At 48.9% G+C, this 5780-nt stretch overlaps 1 long non-coding RNA gene across 1 annotated transcript; it reads left to right on the forward strand.

Moving 5' to 3' along the window:
• The first annotated feature begins 2115 nt into the window (after positions 1 to 2115).
• On the forward strand, positions 2116 to 5579 carry LOC115273845. The gene is made up of 2 exons (XR_003900982.1): positions 2116 to 2162; positions 5209 to 5579. It is a non-coding gene; the product is annotated as an uncharacterized LOC115273845 (long non-coding RNA).
• Positions 5580 to 5780: the final 201 nt, after the last annotated feature.

Below are 5780 nucleotides of genomic sequence, written 5' to 3' on the forward strand. Positions count from 1 at the left end.
CATTTGTAGCTAAAACCTTAGTGCATATGGCTAAGCTCTGAGAAGAGGGAGGCGCACCAACAAATGATCTTCAGACCAAGCATGTGGGAAAAATGAAGCATCCCTAGCTCTCCCCATATTTCATAAAAAAAAATTTTAGTGTTTATTTTTGAGAGAGAGAGAGAGAGAGAGAGAGCGTGTGATCAAGGGAAGGGCAGAGAGAGAGACACACACACAGTATGTGAAGCAGGCTCCAGGCTCTGAGCTGTCAGCACAGAGCCTGATGTGGGGCTCGAACCCACAAACGTGAGTTCATGACCTGAGCCGAAGTCGGAGGCTCAACCGACTGAGCCGCCCAGGCGCCCCTCTCCCTATATTTCAAAATAAAGTCCACGTGCATTCAGGAGGTATAGGCAAGAAGCCTGGAAGACGTGGGTTCACTCTGGATCTTGAGGGAGGGACTTTACAGGTAAAAAAGCCGAGTCGGAAGTCAAAAAGTAGGAGGTGATTGTGTTGGATCACAGAAACATGAACTCGCGTGGCTCTCAGTAGCCCCGTGAAGAGGTTCGTGCTAAATATCACAAAGGATTACACTTCTACGTGAAAGGCCGGTGTGCTCAGAGGACAAAGAACACCCGCTAACGGCAAAAATACACATGGTTGGCAATCACGCCGACCGTCTCCATGTAGTCACCAAACATGGACGTGACACCAATGATGCCAATTCATGCAAACAATGCCAACGCGGTCCGTGGGCAGAGTGGGCGATCAGGCACCATGTTAGTGTCTCCTTTTATGTGTTTTTATCCCAAAATATATTAATTTAAGATCGAAAAGTTGTTGAAAATAGGCCTCTCTGTCTGACCCCCTCCCCAGACTCCCGTGTTGGCTGGTAGGGGGGGATTTTCCCAGGTGAGGGGGGACCGAACGTCCTCTCACTGGAAAGGGGGCCAGGTCCTCACAAAGCAGGCCCAACCCCGCACAGAGGCACAGAGTAGGGGCCATCAGCGGGTTCCCCGCCAGCCACGCCCACTCCAGCCACGCCCCCCCCCTCCCCGTTCTCCAGGCTCCTGGGGGATGCAGGGCCTTCAAACCGGCCCCCCTCCCCCCATCCCGGAGCAGGCAGCCTAACTCCCACACCACCTACGTATCTGCTCTGGGGGGGGTCAGGGGGGGCCCGAGGCGAGGGTTATGCCACCGCATCCTTCTGTCTCCTGGGAAGACACTGTCACATTAGGGGTCTGTGTGGGTTGCTTAGAGGCTCCCGTTCTATTTGCCCAGCGTGAAGCCAGAAGCCTCTCTCTTATCCACTATCTGGGCCAGAGGCAAGCACAGACAAACTCCACGAATTTCAGTCTCCCTGGTTCCAGCTTCCATCCATAAATGGGAACGAACTTTATTTTTATTAAAAAAATTTTTTTTAAATATTTTTGAGAAAGAGAGAGAGAGAAAGAGACAGCATGAGCAGGGGAAGGTCAGAGAGAGAGGGAGACACAGAATCTGAAGCAGGCTCCAGGTTCTTGAGCTGTTGGCACAGAGCCCAATGCGGGGCCTGAACCCAGGAACCGCGAGATCATGACCTGAGCCGGAGCCCAACGCTCAACCGACTGAGCCCCCCGGGTGCCCCGGGAAGGAAATTTAAAACATGTGTGGGGGCGCCTGCATGGCTCAGTCCCTTAAGCGTCTGACTACTGATTTCAGTGCAGGTTCTGATCTCACAGTTTGTGGGTTCGAGCCCCATGTCGGGCTCTGCGCTGACAGCATGGGGGCCTGCTTGGGATTCTCTCTCTTCCTTTCTCTCTGCCCCTCTCTCTTCTGCACTCTGTCTCTCTCAAAATTAACAAATGCACTTTGAAAAAATTTTAAAAATAAAAATAAAAGCCATTGAGGAGCACCTGCAGGCACTGGGGAGCTGACCTGTGTCGGTCCGCCCCAGCTCCGTGTGCCCGCCTGCACACCGTGGGCATCTCTTTTTCAATTCTGTGTTCACCACTTGGAGAGCTTAGGGTTGGCCATTGTGGGACTGTTTACACCACAGAAATGGTGGCGCACTTACATGGTGATTCAGGGCTCCCAGCTGAACTCACTGCCTTTTATGACCTCACAATGATGTCAGACAGTATCACGTCCCTGCATTCTGTTGGTTTCTAAGGAGATGGAGATTAGATTCCACCTCCTGGTGGGTGAGTAAATTTCTTGAAAAGTAGAGTCAGAAACAGGATGAGAGATACTGCTTTTGAGAAAATACAATTTGCCTTTCAGCTCAAAAATATTTTTTAACATTTATTCATGTTTTGAGAGACAGAGAGAGATAGAGGGTGAGTGGGGAAGGGGCAGAAGAGAGGGAGACACAGAATCCAAAGCAGGCCCCAGGCTTGAACCGTCAGCACAGAGCCCATCGAGGGGCTCAGACTTACGAACTATAAGATCATGACCTGAGCTGAAGTCAGATACTTAACCTACTGAGCCTCCCAGGTGCCCCTTTGCTATACAGAGTTTTAAAAACTCATTTTTTTTAAGGTTTATTTCTTTTTGAGATAGAGAGTGTGCAGGAGAGGAGCAGAGAGAAAGTTAGACACAGAATCCTAAGCAGGCTCCAGGCTCTGAGCTGTCAGCACAGAGCCCAACACTGGGCTCGAACTCACGAACTGAGAGATCATGACCTGAGCTGAAGTATGCTGCTAAACTGACTGAGCTACCCAGGTGCTCCTCCCACCGAGTTTTAAAATGTGATTAGGGATTTGCCGTCAGAGGCTACAGCACATTTTTCTAGATATTCTCTTGGCAGGGTTGCTCTTCCTCTGAGTATGTATTTGATTTCTGAGGACACGCAAAAGGTGTTGAAAGCTGACTCCAGTAAACCACCCAGTAGATACCTCTGCTGGCTAACAATAGCGCCGTAAAAGGAGATGTTACAGTGGCAATGGGGTCAGCTTTCATATGAGTCCTTCCCTGGGGCCTGGAGAGAGTTCTCGAAGAGGATGCCACGACCTTCCCAGCTACAGCCCTGACAGAAGAGTGCAAACTTCTAAAAGGACTAGTTTGAAGGGCAGGGCAAGTTCTCGGCTATCTGTACCCATTACAAAAGTGCCATGTTTTACTACAAAGCCTGTCTTATTGCCTTGTCGCACGCTCTACTTTTCTTTTGCACCCATCAAAGTATTCGTTAGCATTGTACCAGGCGCACGGTAGGGTCCAAGTAAATATCTGGTTGATTTGCCGCCCGGAGCCAAAACAAGCCAGTCCCTGGTTCAGCTAGGTCCTTAGGTACTAGTTGCAATTAGCCAATCATAAAAAAGAGAAGCTGACAATTCCTCTTAAAACCTCTAAATGTAATTGAATGTGTTGGGGGTGTCTGGGTGGCTCAGTGGGTTAAGAATCTAACTTTGGCTCAGGTCATGATCTCGCAGCTTGTGGGATTGAGCCCCACATCAGGCTCTGTGCTGACAAGTGCAGAGCCTGAAGCCTGCTTTGGCTCCTGTGTCTTCCTGTCTCTCTGCACCTCCCCCCACTCACACTCTCTCTTTCTCTCAAAAATAAAACATTTTTAAACAATCTAATGTGTTTAGTCTTGGAAGACTAAGTATATAAACAATAATGTACATTTATTTTGCACCATATTCTTGAGTTGATCTCTTTCCAAAGTCCATGAATCTGGGCCTGTACCGCCATCCTTACTGGAGGACCGCAGTGGGTAGAAGGGTGGGCGGGGACCACAGGTACTGCTCCAGGTCTCCTCGTTGACTTATTTCCCCTCAGGCCACTCAGTATCCTGTTTTAATTCTCAGGTGCCACTTATCAATTGCTCCTCAACCATCAAATACTAAAATCCTAACATATTCTGTCATGAGGGCAGAGATGCCCATGAAAACCCTTATGCATCTGTGCTTTCTCATTAACTGGAACTTAGCGTTTTCCACCTGTGCCCACCAAAGACTAAGGAAAGAATCAGAATATGTTTAGTAGGACTCATGGCTGTAGGCATGTTGAGGCTTACATGGGGTGGCAGAGTCCTTTCCAGCGCACCATGTATCTATCATGCCCTCCCCTCCAGTCCTGTTGTATGGGGGTCAGGTCATGTGACTAGTTCTGCCCAATGGGTTGTGAGAGGAAGTGACCTGTTACTTCCGGGTTAGAGCATGAACCTGAGGGCGCGGGATATCCAAGTGTTCTCTTCCCCTGGTAATCATGGAGGTCAGATGTTCCAGAGAGTATAGCTGTGGGATGCAGGGGGCCACCATTAGCCTGGGTCTTTACATCACTCTGTGGAGCACTACCTCCCTTGAATATTTCTTGGCCTCTGGCCACCGCACACTGGGAACAGACGAAACCTCTGTTATGGTAAGGCCATTAACTTGTAGGGTTAATTCATTATCGTAGTATAGCCTAGCCTAACCCAACTAATAGGAGTATGAGCCAGCCAGCTTCTCACAAAAGGCTAGTTGAGGGGTCCTTTCTAAGCAGAGCATCACATGGTAGGGGAGGGAGGGTAAGGGTACAAGGCTGCTCCACTGGTGGGAAGAAATGCCACTTTTGATTTAGGGAAAACACAAATGGGACTGCCAGTGGCCTCCAAAGGATGTTTCCTTTAGACACAATCGAAGTACGGTAAATATATTTTATACTCGACCAGGATATACTTATGGGCTCGGATCATGATTGGTGTGTAGAGGGTCTAAAAGCCAATGTCTGAATGAGCTAGGTGGACACCTGGGTTTTCACCCTGAGATGGGTATGGACCATCAGTGTTTGCATCTGTGCACGCGTGTGTACACGTGTGCCTGCACACCTGTAAGTTCACAGGAGCTGAGACTCTCATCAACAGAGGTATTATTTCCCTATGTTGGAGCTGGCAACCCAGTGGCTCTACTCCAGAAGCTAGTATCAGTAACAGATTTTTATAAACAGTAAACGAAGGCAGTTGGAAAACCAAACCCAAAAGGAAGAAGGCCAGTCATTGATTGCACTAGTGGGGAGCAAAGTAGAGTTACTAAAGCACCAGATCTGAACTCTGATCGCCTGGGCTAGAAACTTCATTTCATCCCTCATCCGGTATATGGCCTTGGGCTAGTTTAGTTATATAATCTCTATCTGCCTCAACTGGAAAATGGGGATGTCATACTATTGTTATAAGGATTACAAGTAATGGCTCTTAAATGTCTGTGTTAGGGTTGGTAGAACCGTAACAGAAAACAGTGGCTTAAAACAAAAGATTATTTCCTTCCACAGGTGCTGGCGCAGTGGGCAGCGTGGGCACCCAGCAGACTCGGCTGGTATATTGCATGGTGTCAGGGACCTAGGTCCTTATAACTTGTCGCTCTACCTTCTTCAACAAGTGGCTTCCACCCCACAGCCCGAGATGGTCCCCTGGTGCCACAGCCATCAGAGCCTCATTGCAGCCAGCAGGAAGGCAGAAGACAGAAACCAGAGGCAAAGGGCTCACTCTGTGCATCTAATGGGCCAAAACCTAGTCCTGTGGCCACAGCTGGATGCAAAGGAGGCTTGAGGATATTGTCTCCAAACTGGGAAGCCACGTGCCTCACTTAAAACCATGGCTTCTAGAATTAAAGGGAAGGGGAAGAGCGGTGTCAAGACATATAGTTTGCGGGTCTTGAGTGTCTCCAGTGCCTGGTACTGAGTGAGCGGACACTAACCTCACCTTCATGCTCAGAACCCTGTGGTGCTCAGGCTATGATAGGGACCAAGATTCTGTTTTCACAGACTAGTGACAACAGTTTAAAAATGAGAAAAGCAAAAGCAAGCACAGGAAGAGCCTGAATCTTGTGTTCCTTGTGAGAGGA

The sequence above is a fragment of the Suricata suricatta genome, chromosome 2, assembly GCF_006229205.1.
Source record: "Suricata suricatta isolate VVHF042 chromosome 2, meerkat_22Aug2017_6uvM2_HiC, whole genome shotgun sequence".
In the NCBI taxonomy this organism is placed as follows: domain Eukaryota; kingdom Metazoa; phylum Chordata; class Mammalia; order Carnivora; family Herpestidae; genus Suricata; species Suricata suricatta.